The 16,470-nt window shown below is 38.7% G+C and overlaps 1 pseudogene; it reads left to right on the forward strand.

Moving 5' to 3' along the window:
• The first annotated feature begins 2,614 nt into the window (after positions 1 to 2,614).
• On the forward strand, positions 2,615 to 16,156 carry LOC137075365 (putative nuclease HARBI1; annotated as a pseudogene).
• The last annotated feature ends 314 nt before the right edge of the window (positions 16,157 to 16,470 follow it).

A 16,470-nucleotide genomic window follows, 5' to 3' on the forward strand; every position in this document is an offset into this window, starting at 1 on the left:
CTGTCTCAGAATTGTAATGCGTTACATTACTCCTGTATTACTTTTGAGTTACTTTCACCAAAATAATGACAGAAGTAGCTCTTAACATTATAAGATGTAGGCTACCAGAGAGCATTTTACATCCAGTAGAAGGCGATATGATGAAGCATAATGACTATGGGGTATCAGGCTAACAATAGAGAATCGGCTCAAGACAACGCAAGAAATCATGACAGACAGAATCACAAACGATCCAATTCTGTTATAAGTATTGTAGAGGTAAAGATTATCTGGCAATATCTGGGAATAGCTTCTGTTCATAGACACAACAGAACTGTGTAAACTCTAAGTTGACAATATGCGCATTTGTTCTTTTCTTATTGTTGCAACATCAATAGAATTTCGGTTTTAGACAAAGGTTGCATTTGACTGCATTTACATTTGACTAGCCCACGTTCTTGTCCTTATCTGTGATAAACTCTAAGCAATGCGCATCCATCTCGCGAATGTACAGTAGAGATGTGACGGTGGGGACATTTTCCCATTGGTTAATCAAAGTGTGATGTGACAACACTGGTAATAACAGGAACATGCGCATCGCCGCTCAGGCATTAATAACGGGAGCGGATGCAAAGCGAGTGCTTTCAATGAATTCCTATAAAAGTTAAGCTTCCATATGAACTGAAAACGCGCCAGTGCGCGCACACGGTGAATGACAGCTCGTCAGTAAATGCGCGCTCTGTGCGGCCAAGCAGATTTTAGTTTCAGTTTAAAATTAGCCTATTATTCTTAATGAAATACACAACACAATGACAAACCCCCTTTAATAGGCGCTTTTACATCTCACTTTGAAACCAAATCTTCCGCGATCATCTGTCCGCTCAAGATCTGACTCCTGCTGCGACGCTCGTTCGGATCATGCTTATAGCAGACACCAGTTTTTATTTGAACGGCCTGTTCTCTAACTGAACTAAATTACTTTATTACTATAAAAAATCGACAGAGCCTTTAAACCTTCTTTAGCCACTTTTCCACTGGCCAGCGCGAGCACAGAGGCTGAAATCACTTCTGTAAATCCGCCCTAAACGCGCACTGGACTATGTCACACAATAGGCTACAAATGTACACCAGCAAAAGGGAGATGAATAAAGTAAATCGCTATACAAATATATCAGCTTTATTTGTATAGCGATTTACTTTATACATCTCCCTTTTTTTTCATTTAGTCTTTATTTACTAACCTGGACACCACACGAGGCTATTGACTGACCACGAACAGGTAATAAGTAATAAGTTACTGTAATGTATTACTTTTGTAATGCGTTACTGCCAACACTGTTTATGTCTGTATGTGTTTCTCTAATCTTAGAACTGGTTAAATGTGATTTTGTTTGCAGCAGCTCTTCATAATCTACAGGGATTTAGTTGACAAACCCAACAACAATATATAAAGAGTTAAACACAGCACGACTGTGCCATATTTAACATATTTATCAATTATAGCACATTTCATATAGACAATGGTAGTTACACTGCAAAAAAAGTGCTTTACTTATTTTGTATTTTTGTCTTGTATCTCAGTTTCAGTTCACTCCTCTGATATTAATCATGTTTAGTTGTTTGTGTGGCCGTTTTCTCCTGTGAATTACTGTACTTTAGTTGGTGGATTTAAATAAAGGGTTCTTTGAATTTATGCCTTTGTCTTGTGCTTTGGCTCTACACCCTAGTGAAAAAAAAATACTTTATTGTATTTCAAATATATTCTCTTTTCCGATAGTATATTAGAAATATACTTACAAAAAATGTACCATTTCTAAATATATAAAAAATATATTAGCATCATATTTCACAATACAACTTTTAACACACTTTAAAATAATTGTATTTTAGTATATTTTCTAAAAATATATTTTAGAAAAATATACTTTAAATGAAAGTTCAGTGTACTTTTGTAAAGTGTACTTATTTGAACATTACTTTAAAATATATTTTTTATATATTTTAAACTTATGCTCAAAATTATCATTGTTAACAATGCACTAAAAGCATATTTTAAAAATACATAATTAATATCATTAAGCTGTATAAAAAGTTATAAATACTGTTTAAGGTTATTTATTCACGCTTAACTGTTCAAACTTAAGCATTAATAAATAAGTGATAATTAATTATTATTATATAAATAAATTATTATATGGACTAAAAGCCCATTTTTAAATATATGCAGTGTATGCTATAAGCCCTACTTTAGTTGTGATTTAAGTGTAAATATGTTTAATAAGTTTACACTGGCAAAGAAGAATCCAACAGCACACTTAAAATACAACGCAAGAAAATGAGTTGAGTAGTTGTTTCTTATCGGAATTCAAATGTCTCTTCATTGATCTGTGACCAATCAGATTGTGTTGCTCAATGCCTGCAGCCAATCAGAGGCAGAGCTGCTGACGGTACTCGTCCTTATGACGCTCACACGCGGGAGGTTTGCAGCCTTGCAGATGAAGTACAATGTTGCGTTACATTATCTATTTAATAAAACACAGCGAGCGGAAAGTACATTGCTCATTCTTCAGACCAGTTCAATTACGCCACATCGCTGCCTGACCTTGATGGTGACGATAAACTGTTTTGGAATAAAATGGCCAAACGTAACGCGATCCCGAAAAGCACCGGGAAAAGTCCTTCTGTTTTGGAGGTAAGTAAGTTAATATGTAATGTCACTAAACGTGAATAAAAAGTTGAATGAACATGCACCTGACCTTATCTCTTGTATATTCTGTTAACAGATTGCGTTCTTCGCGAGTGTTTGCTGTCAGCTGTCCTTGTGTAAGCAGTCATCAGACGCAAGTGTAATGAGCAGCTCACCAATTTAATATAATGTGTGATTTATATTTATATATAGAGATGGTCAGTGGAATTAGTTCAATGATAGGTTTTTCTACATCTTCCAGTGTTAATTTAATGAAAAACACAGTAAGTTAATTTTGTTTAGCTTTGCTGAAACCATGTGAAACCATTTATAAAAATCGTTGGGCTTGTTTAATGAAATGTCTCTTCATTAGTTATGTGTGTTAGATTTGATTAATTTATTGTAATGTCCTTGAAAACAAATGCATTCAACATTGGGAAAGTAAGTCAGTAAGTCATTTATTAAAATGTAATGTAGCACATTTAAAATACTGTATTGTGTGACATTATGTAATTCAAAGTATATTGTACAATGTATAGCTAAGTAATAACACATTGTATTGTTATTGACTACAAAGTGTATATTTTTAGTCATTTGAATGAGTCAAGGTAAATAAAATATATATTATATTCGAAGTATATTGCTTGTGTGTTCTGAATATACTGGTAATTAATTTGTAATTTATTAAAACACAAATAAAGTATGCTATAACACAAAGTGTACTTATAATACAAATAAAGTGTACTATATCACAAATGCAAATAAAATATACTTAACACAAATAAAATATACTTATAATACAAATAAAGCACATTTAATATCACTAAGCACGTAATTAGTCATTATACTTAAAGTGTACTAAGTATACTTAAAGTTGTTCCAATTTAGCACACAAAAGTACACTAAATACACTTAAAGTTATGCTTTAACGCAATTTAATTACAACTAAAATATACTTAGTACAAAATGAGTTGTGTCAAAATAGCACACTTCAAGTTAACTAGTCATTAACACACTTCAAGTTATCTAGTCATTAACACACTTCAAGTTAACTAGTCATTAACACACTTCAAGTTAACTAGTCATTAACACACTTCAAGTATACTGAAAATTAGTCTGGCCGCAAGTATACTTAGTATACTTTTTTTTCACTAGGGCACTCTCAAAAAAAGAAAGAAAAACAAGGCACAGTGGAGACAAAACTGTATAACTGTACCTTTAAAGGTACACAATTGGCCCTTAGGGTACAATTATATATTTGTTTTCCTCTACTTAGAGCAGGGATAGGCAAGTTCAGTCCTAGAGAGCTGCTGTCCTGCAGAGTTTGGCTCTAAATCTGAAAGACGGCTATAGACGCTCTTATTGAGAATTAACAGAGGTTTAAATGTTGATGATTTATTGAAAATGTTTGATCACCATTATGGGGATCAGTGTTTCCTTTAGTTGGCCAGTTTGACTCTTATGCAAGTTTGTTGTTTTTGATACAGTGTTAAAAAGACACTCAATCTGTTCAAATCAAAAGAAGCCATAGACAAAAATTGTCATGAAGAAAAATGTTTGACTAAACTCATCACTGACTAAAAATGTTAATAAATAATATTCACCAACAATACTTTCTTGCCACAGATCTTCAGAATTTTCATTCAAAAAAAGTTTAGATGAACACAGATATCAATAATCAGCCTATAAATCTCTACAGTGGTGACGAACTTAATGCTGCAACCCAGATGGAAAAGGCGCCGTAGTTAATGTGTTAAAAATATACTTGAAATGCAGGTAGTATGCTTATAATACATTTGTATTTCCAACATGCTTATTTGAAGTGTATTAAAAATATACTGAATTGCATTTTAATATATTTTTAAAAAGTATATTAAAAGTAGGCTACATTGGTAATAAATATATGCTTAAATATACTTTTTAGAAATATGCTAAACACAAGCATACTTTTAGTGAAGTTGTAGTGTATTTATGCAATATACAGCTCTGGAAAAAATAAGAGACCACTTAACATGGATTTCTCTTAATTTTTTACTTATACTTATATAATGTAATATATTAAATATGTAGCGTATGCATTTATCATTTTAATGTTTTCAACATTAATGTTTTCAAAGTTGACAAATTATATAAACAAACATTTGTCAACTATTATTAAGCATTCTAATATGCTTTTACATTTAACATTTAGCAGACGCTTTTATCCAAAGTGACTTACAAAAAAAGGGTAGAGCAATAGAAGCAACGAAACAAACAAGGCCAACAACCTGTAAGAGCTGTAAGAAGTCTCAATTAATTAGCACAGTACACTTAACGCGCAGCAATAGCCATCTACAACAAAAACTCACGTACGCAAAATACAGTTCACCGGATTATGATGGCTATGATAACTATGTAACACACCCGCCTGAATGCACAAATCCAGATGAGAGACGTAGATATGATCCAGGAGTGTGCGCTTTTGGTCGTTGCTGTGGTGATCAGTAAGTGCTATTCTGTATTGGTCAAGTGCAATTGGAAAAGATGTGTCTTAAGATGTTTTTTAAGAATGGCTACAGACTCGGCAGCACGAATTGAGATCGGCAGGTCATTCCACCAGGTGGGAACGGTCCAGGAAAATGTCCGTGAGAGCGATTTCATGCCTCTTTGGGATGGAACCATGAGGCGCTGCTCACTCGCAGAACGCAAGCTTCTGGAGGGTGTGTAAGTCTGAGCAAGTGAGTTTAGGTATATTGGTGCAGAGCCAGAGGTTGTTTTGTAGGCGAGAACTAGAGCCTTGAATTTGATGCGAGCAGCCATTGGAAACCAGTGCAGTTTGATGAAGAGAGGCGTAACATGCGCTCTCTTCGGCTCATTAAAGACCACTCTCGCCGCTGCATTCTGGATCAGCTGCAAGGGTTTGATAGTGCATGCTGGAAGCCCAGCCAGAAGAGCATTACAATAATCCAGTCTGGAGAGAACAAGAGCTTGAACCAGGAGTTGTGCAGCCTGTTCTGATAGGAAGGGTCTAATCTTTCTAATGTTGTATAAAGCAAATCTGCAGGACCGGGCTGTTGCAGTAATGTGGTCAGTGAAGTTTAACTGGTCATCAATCACAACTCCAAGGTTTCTTGCTGTCCTTGATGGAGTTATGGTCGATGAACCAAGCTGAATGGAGAAATTTTGATGAAGTGCTGGGTTGGTTGAGAAAACAAGTAATTCTGTCTTTGCAAGATTGAGTTTAAGATGATGCTCTTTCATCCAGTCAGAAATGTCTGTCAGACAGGCAGCGATACGAACACTGACTGTAGGATCATCTGGTTGAAATGAGAAGTAGAGTTGAGTGTCATCAGCATAGCAGTGATAGGAGAAGCCGTGTTTCTGAATGACAGAACCTAATGATGACATGTAGATGGAGAAGAGAAGTGGTCCAAGCACTGAGCCCTGGGGAACCCCAGTAGCTAGATGATGTGACTTAGACACTTCACCTCTCCATGACACCCTGTAGGACCTACCAGAGAGGTAAGACCTGAACCACTGGAGAGCAGATCCTGAGATCCCCGTCCTCTTAAGTGTTGACAGGAGGATCTGGTGGTTAACTGTGTCAAAAGCAGCAGACAGATCCAGCAGAATGAGCACTGAGGATTTGGAAGCTGCTTTTGCCAGTCTCAGTGCCTCAGTTACCGAGAGCAAGGCCGTCTCGGTCGAATGGCCGCTTTTGAAGCCGGATTGGTTGTTGTCTAGGAGGTTGTCCCGTTCTAGAAACATAGAGAGTTGATTGAACACAACTCGCTCAAGGGTCTTTGCAATGAAAGGCAGAAGGGATACCGGTCGGTAGTTTTCTAAAAGTGCTGGATTCAGAGAGGGTTTCTTAAGCAGTGGGGTTACCCGAGCCTGCTTAAATGCTGTGGGAAAGGTTCCCGTGTAAAGAGAAGTGTTGACAATGTGAGTGAGTACAGGAGTGATTGAAGAAGAAATAGCCTGAAGGAGGTGAGTGGGTATAGGATCAGGTGGACAGGTAGTAGGGTGATTGGAACGGATGAGTTTAGAAATATCTGCCTCGGAGAGTGGAGAGAAGGATGGAAGCGTGTTCGTGTTAGTTGTTGAGATGTGCGTGTCAGTTAGTGATGAGGAGAACTGTTTGCTGATGAGAGATGTTTTGTTTGTGAAAAATGATGCAAAGTCATCAGCTGTAAGAGTTGATGAAGGAGGGGGAGGAGGAGGACAAAGGAGAGAGGAGAATGTTTTAAAGAGTTGGCGAGAGTCAGAGCAAGTGTTGATTTTGTTGTGGTAGTATGTTGTTTTAGCAGTGGAGACATTTGTAGAGAAAGAAGAGAGAAGAGACTGATACAAGGTAAGGTCAGTATAGTTTTTAGATTTCCGCCATTTCCTCTCTGCCGCCCTGCAGAGGCGTATATGCATACTTATTAATATGATGTTCACTTTTACTTCTTTAAAGGCTGTTGTCCATTACATTATACGTTTAACAGGCTTCTACTGAAATTCCCACACTGATTTTAACATCATATTATTAGAAATGCATCATAAGCACCGATCTATACAGAGAACAGTGATCATAAATTATAAATCTTTAATAAAAATCCCTGTTTTTACTTGTGTTTAAATTCAAACCACACATGATTAAACCTGATTGGTTCCAGAGCCGTTGAACGACTCTGATTGGTTCTCATAATAATGAGCTCTCCTCAGTGATTATCAGATATACTGTGCGTTTGTTCGTGTTGCTTGAATGCAATAAAACAAATCTAAATTTAAACGCGATGTCTCTTCAGAGGACTTGGAGGAAACCATGTGATTCATATAGATTACTTTGGCAATGTTTTTAGTTGTTGTTGTTTTTTGCGGCAAACTTTTTGAAAGTTATCTTCAGGCAAGTTGTCTTTCATCGGAGAGTAACGTACATCTCTCATTATTCGACTCCAGGTAAGATTTGTATTTACTTAACGTTACATTTTGTGCCGGTTGTATTTCTGACACAAAATGTAATTGTAACAGCACTTCTTTTTCGTTTTCAGCTTACATTAATAGCTACATTCAATTTGACCACCAGAGCCAAGCTTTTCAAATCTACATTTAATCGAAGCAGACACGAAGAGATGAAGATACTGCCCACAGAAGTTACTGGTAAGTTTTAGTTGCTTTTTGCATAAATAGCTCACTGTTCAGTGTTTTCCTAGGCTGCTATGCATTTGCTAGCTAACAGTGAGAACAGTTATCATGATACCGACACCAGCTAATGTTAGATATCTAGCAACTCTAGCACTGGGTAATCATAATAAGGTCCCTTTGCAAAGACTTTGATGAATCTGTTTAAAAGTGATGTGGTGACATTTGTCTGTCTTAAAACAACTATAAAATGCATCAGCAGAAAGCATAATTAAGTCATTTTAACATGTAAGTTACAAGATTACATTAATTATTTTTATTTGCAAAATGTAGTTCCCAGCTGGCATTCGACCGACATAAAAACATTAATTCAACGTCAAAACAACGTTGAACACCAAATAGTTGAAGTGGCATTGTTAACTCACTACGGACTCAACATAGAAATATCAACAGTTTTTGAGTTGTACGTCAAATCAACATTATTTTTACAACCATGACTTTTAAAGATTTTGTTGAAATATATCAGTTTAAAAATAACGTTGTTCCAACATCCAAACAATGGTGATCAATTAACGGTTGAAAAAGTGTCATAAACGTTTGTTGAGTCATGATAAAAGCGTTTTTTATATCTCCCGGCGTACTTTTAAAGCAACTCCAGTCTGTTTGATCAATTTGGGACATCGTTTAATACAAGAACAAAATTCGTAGACGTGATTTCCTACATTTTAGGCTATTTCCCTTGCCTATACCAAAATAACTCAAACCAGTAAATACCAATGGTCTAAAAAGACAATAAGAATTTAACTGCCATGTAGAAATCAACAGTATCACAATCATAATGAACACGTTGTATGTTTATTATGCTCCGTGTCCAGATAGAAAAAGTGCAAATGCATAACGATAAATTATACAAGGGAATACAACAATCTAGTTCTTTAATCAATCCCCAGTTAGACTATATATCTTTAAAGTTCATTGTAGACAAAATGACAATGGATAAAAGTCTGTGTTGTTGATACTACAGAAAGAGAGAGTGAAGGCTTTCAAAGGCCCTGTCCCAAATGGCACCCTAAACCCTCACGTTCTTCCTCTGAGTCCGCACTTTCCCGACGTAATGCGGCTTTGACTGCCGGGAAGAAGTCTGCTGCGTAGCTCGCACCAGTGTGGGCTCAGCTTAAGTGCGCATCGAGGGCGCATAACGCCCGCAAAGGGGGTGTTCACGAGCACTCTTCTGAGACCTAAAATGACAAATGGGACACCCGTAGACTTAACGGACACACGCACGCAGCGGTCATTGTAAGTCCACAAGACCTAAAGTGTTAATAAATAATATTCACCAACAATACTTTCTTGCCACAGATCTTCTGAATTGTCATTCAAAAAAAGTTTAGACGAACACAGATATCAAGAATCAGCCTATAGCTGTGTCCCAATTCAGGGGCTCCATCAGGATACAGCCTTCACAAGAGGCGCCAAATGTAGCCCTCATTGGTAATTGAGCCACAAGCTGTTCCCTATTACCACTGCTGTCACCTAGCAAACTGTGTGAGAGGAGAGCTGCCATCCTGAAAACTGTGGAGCCAGAATTGCTAGTTTTTATTTTTATTTTGTATGAGTTACTGGAGGAGATGGTGGGGTTTCAACCCCGGCACCACCGGGTCATTTATCTGAGACTTTGCCAAGATCATAATAAGGTAAGTTGAACTGGTTTGCTGCATTCTTATTGACAGATTATACATTTTATTTGTAGCTAAGAATTTGGTTTCAACTAACTTGTATAATCTTATGACACATGAAGAAACAAAATACACATAAAGCAGTTTGAATGTTGACTTATATGTTGCCAAGATGCTATTTGATAGGCTATAGTTTATTCTCTTGACCATGGTGAATGTATTTAGACAGGTTTTCAACCCAGTTTTGTTTGTAGGCAATTGAACCATAAAAACAAGAAACAATAAAAATATATTTTGTTAGTTTCATTTTAAAAATGACGAGCGGTGAAGGAAGTAAATTTGTTAAATATACTTTACATTTGTACATGTAGACCTACTTTAGTAAAAAGTAAAATGCAACATAAAACGTAGTGCAGCAATCATATTACTGCCAAACCATCACTGATTTCTCAATTTCTCTTTTCCTTCTTTCCCTAAATTAGACCAGACCCCTGTACTGCAGGATTAATCTGAATGTCCCACTGCTGGACAGATTTTTTAGTGATTCCGATACACGTCCTGATTTTCGGCAGAGCAGGGAGGCCCTGACAGTGCTGCTGGATTTGCTAAATGAACGTCGACATGGATGGGGTTCCACAATCGAGACCCTAGTGTTTCTTTTCTGGCTGGCGTGTGGTACATCATACAGGATGGTCTCCAGAGCATTTGACATGCCTCGTTCCACTGTCCACCGCATTGTCCACCGAGTTGCTGAGGAGGTGGTGGCCATTCCCCACCAAGTAATTCATCTCCCCAACACCCCAGAGAAGCTGGAGGCAGTTTGCTGTGGGTTTGCAGGGCTGGCAAGGCACAGAGCTTTCCTGAAAGCTGCAGGAGCAATCGTATCCGTAACCATGTCCGTATCAAGCCACCAAGCGGCCCTGATGGTCAGTGCTACAGGAACAGGAAACTGTTTCCATCCATCATCCTGCAGGCAGTTTGTGACCATCAGGGCCGCTTCATTGACACGTACGTGGGCTGGCCCGGGTCAGTGCATGATGCACGAGTGCTCCGCCACAGCCCACTGTACAGGAGGTCAGTGTATCCTCCTCCAGGGCACTTCATCCTGGCAGACGGAGGGTACCTATGTCTCCAACACCCACTCCCCCTCATCACTCCCTACAGGAGGCCATTACAAGGTGTGGGAGCCCAACGCTTTAATCTTCATCATTCCAGGGCCCGCTCCATTATAGAGCGTGCTTTTGGGATGAGGAAGTCCAGCTTTAGGGCCATCTTCTTGCAAGCGCTGGAGGTGTACCACACCTTTGTACCTCACGTAAGTAAACTGAAAATACATTTTAAAAGTACTGAAAACAACTTCAATCTGTCTAAATATATATATTATATTTGAGAATGCAAGTTCACTTTTTTTATTCTTCCCTCTTTCTGAAAATAGTGACATGACAGCCATTTATTGTGCCAGCCCTGCAAAGCCGTTGATGGACAATGCAGTGTACAGTGGAAATATGCACACAAACACTCTGGAGACCATCCCAGATGATGTCCCACCGGCAGAGACCTTACCAGGGTCTCTATTGTGGAGCCCGTCCCATCAATCCCATCCCATTAAACCTATTGTAAGTCGATGTATCATCACAAGAGTCTTAAAAATATATTATGAAGGTTGAAAAGTTACCTGGTGCTGCTTTAATAAATAAAAATAAAAAAACTGTACAGAATTGCGGCACTTCATTTAAAACAAACTTAAATTCCAAATATAAATAAATATCACTTCAATTGCATTTATAAAATAAAATTTGAACAGAGATAACTGAAAACAAATATATCCAAAAAGTACATAACACATTATTTTTCAATCATTTTCTCGAGGAAAGAAAAGAGTCTGTCCATCTTCTCCCTGCTGTCTTGTGCCCTCCTTGCCTCAGTTTCCCTTTGAAACATCATGTCCTCCCTCATTAGCTCAATGAGCTCATCCTCCCGGCCCCTTTTTCGGGCTGGGGCTGGGGCTGCCACTGCTGAACTTGGCCCTGGTTGGTCATCAGGGATGGAGACAATTAGGACAGGGGGTTGTTGGAAGGCCTCTGTCCCAATACCTCATCCATGTAGACAAACCACGGCCAAGTTGCAGCAGTGGATTTCCCGCTCACCCCCTCACCTGTCCAAGGACACTTGCAATCCTAAGGCAGAGCATAGACCATGTATGTTGTTAACAACAACAATCACATTTCAGCAAACGTGTCAGTTGACTTGCTTACTTTGTATTTTTTTTTAATTGTCCCATTTTTTTTGGCCTGCAAGGGACTGACCTTCCCCAACAGGTCCATTTTCTCCAGAATTCTCCAAAAACAAGAGAAAAAGGAAAGACTTGTGAAAAAAAAAATACCAACACAGGGTGTTGTCTTACAATCATTAGTAAATTACACAGTTGTACATTTATATAGAAAATACTCGACAAATTGTATGCCTGGATCCTCAAGTTCGCTAAAAACATTTGTAGACATATCTTCCATGACAGCACTTCAAAAAAAAAAAAAAATAAAATAAAAAAAACAGCAGCAAAGTGAAAGACTGTTGTATTATGTAGTTGTTATCTCATTGTCATGGCCTTTCTGAGGGCTATTTTTGTATAACAATATGCAGCTAAATGAAATATTACAAAAGGTTAATGCCTTACCACTAAGTCACAAGGGCAGAGTTTTTGGCCCCAGTAAAAAGAGCATCATCTTCAGCCCTCAGTTTAATGAATTGAGCAGTCTGCTCCTTTGTCCCTGAAACAAAACAAAGTATTACAACAAGTTTAGCCTCTGACCACCTGACAAAATAAAATAACTTTTTCTTTTTCTTTTAAACACCCCTGGATTTTAGCACTTGTTTCACCAGCTATTTGAATAACATTAAAGGGGGGGTGAAATGCTGTTTCATGCATACAGAGCTTTTTACACCTTTAAAGACTTGGATTCCCATCCTAAACATAGACAAAGTTTCAAAAACTAATGTTGGACGTTTGATGGAGTATTTCTGTGTTAAAAATACTCCTTCCGGTTTCTCACAAGTTTCGGCGAGTTTTTTTCGAGTATGGGTCTACTTGACGTTAATAGAGCAGAAGGTCCTTGTATGGGCCGTACGGGCTCTTCTCCCGGAAGGGTGCGCGCGCGCGTAACTAGAGGGAGAGAGAGGAAATGCACGCTGTAAACAGTCTCTCAGGTGCAGATCCAGTCGTCCGTGAACACTGACGCGCCGCGCTCCACTTTATTCCTATGGGTGACGTCGAGCGACTTCAACGCTTCAGCACAGCATTCTGGGAAGGCAGCGCTGCATTTGAACCGATTTGAACGCAGAAATGACGGGAAGCTTCAAGGCATCGCTTCAGTCGCGTCGCAAAGTGGATTTCCACGGTCACTGCTGTCAGGACTTCACCAAATCATACCAAAGAAGTGTGTTTTTGACGGAGCGGTCCTGCTTTGGAAGATGCCGGTGAGTAAATCAACTTCAAATGTCTCTGCTATTGGCTACCGTCGCATGAGTAAACATCAGTAAACGATACGATCGCGTGCTTCGTCATTCAAATGCGCTAACGGTTACTCCATTGTTGTTCTGTATAACGTTACACTATTCTGACTCTGACGTGCAAAACCGTTCTACTTCTAAGGTCTAGTCGCATACAATAGTCCATAAACCGAATCATGTCCTCATACACTGCGAGTAAAGACACAGAAATGTGGAGAGGCCATTAAATACAGTAACTTACATACCACAGAGACGGACGTCCTGATGTTGCCGTTTCTCCTGTTCAGTTTATTTCAGCCTCAGATTTGATTGTGGATCATTATCTGTATTAGCTGAGATAGATGGGTTCCTCCACGCTTGAGGACGTCACCGCTTTGCGCGCTTTTGATTCTTTAGCTCCGCCCACACGATACGCCTCCAGGCGCTCGGTTTTTTCCGGAAAGACTCGGTACAGCCCATATTTCTTTTATAAATATGATAAAACTAAAGACTTTTCGGAGATATGAAGGATGCAATACTACTCTATAGGTACTCAAGATTGACATGAGATTGACTGAAACTGAGTGTTTCACCCCCCCTTTAAATTGTGTATTGCAGTCTGTTTTTCAGGTAATTTAATCTATCACATTTCAGCTGTATTTTGGCTTCATTTCTTCTGCATTTGTGCTGCTGTTTTATTTCCTTGAATATACATTTGTACTTAAAATTCAAGGCTAAAAATATAAATACATAAAAAAACTAGCTTTTCTTAGTATTTTTGTCCTGTTTGTAGGGCTAGTTTAAACACCTCAAAATTATGAAATCAAGAGGCAGTTACAAGTCTTGGTTTGGGGAAAAATAACTTTAAATTGGGTGAGTGTTTTGCTTTAAGTAAGCTAAAATAATATGCCAGCGGGTTAAGCAAAATAATGTAACATTAACTACCAAGGCAGTCATTTTGACCATTTTTAAATTTTGCAATAAAATAAATTTAAATTAAACCCATAGCCTAGCTAGGACCCTGACTTTTAGCCTACATTGTTGTTCTAATATTCATGTTTTATTAAAATTACAAGAGAGTTCTGAGTATTTGTAGATTTGTTTTCCCCGCCTGTGAAGATGCACGTCACTGATGCCTATACCAACTTTGTTTAGATATGCTAACGACCTTTGAAGTGTCAGCAAGAAAAAGATTGTCAGGCACAGAGGTTTTAGCCTTGCTTGAGAGCCTTGAAGATGCTGGTGTCTGCATAGGATTGTTTACGATTCGAGCAATCTAAACATTACCAATAACTCCAGAGCAGTAAAGTCCAAAAGTTACAAGTGCATTGAAAAAAGAAAGATCTAATAACTTCCATAATTCACAACATGTTTTTATCTTACAAAATATTATTCTTCAATCGTCATTTAGACTCGATAACAACATTTTCACTGCGATGAAAACAACAACAACTTTTCTCTCCCGCTTGGCACACACATAATTTGTAGACATATCTGCGTTCGATTGGCCCTCGGTGCACCATTTATTCCATGTTGTTCGGTTTTATTTAAATTGAGGATTTTGTTTAAGGATTTTTACGCTTTTTTTTTATGGCTATGCAGTCATAAAATATGATAGACATATACAGCTTAATTCTAATACCTAAATAGAAGCTTCGAATGTAAATATGACAAAAAGGAAGTATGAAAAATAGTAGCTATATGGTCAGAATGACCGCAATGGCCATTCAAGTAGATATAATATCAGTAGGCCTACTTCTAGTGTTAAACAGAAAACAAGATCTATTTTAAAAAATATTTTAAGCAACTTAGGCTAACGTTAGGCTACTTAATTGAGTAACGTTTGCTTAAGTGTCCATAACGTTTAAGTGTCCATTGTTGTATCCTTCATTCACCTGAGAAGCGAAGGGCGCATAAGGAGTTGCATTTTAATGACATTCCAAATTTGGGCAGCCTTCTTAGTGCCAGGATGACGCAATCGGCCTTCAAAGGGTGCAGCGTTTGAATTGGGACAGCCTTCGCAGCACTACTGTGACACAATCGGCCTTCAAATGAGTCCTTTGAAGGCTGCGACGTTTGAATTGGGACAGTCTTCGTCGGGCTGCGGTGATGCAATCGGCCTTCAAATGCGGCCTTTGGAAGATGAAGCCCCTGAATTGGGACACAGCCTATGAATCTCAACAGTGGTGACATATTTAATTCTGCAATGCATGCTGGGAGCCCTGAGTTTTATACTGTAGGGTAGGAGCTAAATTCTACAGGACATCAGCCCTAGACCGAACTCGGCCTACCCCTGACTTAGAGGTACAAAATTGTGCCCCTTAAGGGTACCACCCCAGCGATGGCCACTTCTACCTTAAAAGGTAAAATGTTGTACTCTTTTTTTCTTTTTCTTGTAAGAATGTTCTTTACTTTATGTCGAAGTTTCATTAATTTTCAAAAACATGTTCAATGTCTATAAAAGCATGATTTCATACTTGGCCTAGAGTGTAGAGTGTAATTGTCATGGGTGTGTGGAGGCACAATTCTCAAATGAAGATTAACAGACACTCAGGTGAGTCATACAGTTCAGTAGCAAAATACTCTAAACTCATGGAGGGAGAGAGGGACTGGAGGATGAGTAGGAGAAGGGGGTAGATATAGGAAGACCCAGGGCGGAACAGACGGCGGGAGGAAACATGAAGGAGATGAGGCTGATGACTTAGGCGGCCGACAGAGGTGTAGCTGGTGTCAGTGGAGGCCAGGGTGTAACCACAGAGTCAATGCACCTGTGACACTGAAGATCCGGCGGAGCCTGACGATGACCTTGGCTCTGGCAACTGAGGCGTCGGTGGGGATTCAGCAGATCACTGTGGAACTGGAGCTACCGAGACCCATGATGGAGCCGGAGGGAGTAAGGAGCCCAACAGAGCCAAAGATACGGAAGGAGGAGGCAAAGCCGGACAAGTGGGGCGGAGGGGCAACATCGGAAGGGCGAGGGAGACCGGCGAAACTGGTGGACTGGTGGTCCATGGCGGAGCAGAGGCAGGTAAGAGTCAGGGCAGTGTCAAGAGCTCGTCAAGCTGAGGTGGAGTCCTGGTCGTGGAGGCCAGAGGCGGAAACCATGGAAAACCATTGTTGATATTAAACAATGAATACAACAAAATGAAATATGACTAGAACAATAACACTCACTGTTTCTCCTTCTGTTTCACGTCAGAGATGTAAATATTGTTCATCCTGAACGTCTAAATGTGGCGTGACATAAACAAATCAGTGATGAGGATGTGCTTACATGGAAATATGTTAATGTTTAATACGCAAACAAAGAAACACAGCAAGAGTATGAAACTAAACAAAATAAGAATTTTCAGAAATGACGAATTAAAAAAAAAAAAACGTAAAAAAAAAAAAAGATTCATTTTTGCATTCCAGCCAATCACAATCAAGTATTCAGAGGAAATAGAGACGTTTATTCTTATGCAAAAGATGATGTTATTAATTCAGTGGATAATAAGAGTCCAATAACCTTTACTAACATTATAAATTGACTTTAAC

This window comes from Pseudorasbora parva, chromosome 1 (assembly GCF_024679245.1).
Source record: "Pseudorasbora parva isolate DD20220531a chromosome 1, ASM2467924v1, whole genome shotgun sequence".
Taxonomy (NCBI): Eukaryota; Metazoa; Chordata; class Actinopteri; order Cypriniformes; family Gobionidae; genus Pseudorasbora; species Pseudorasbora parva.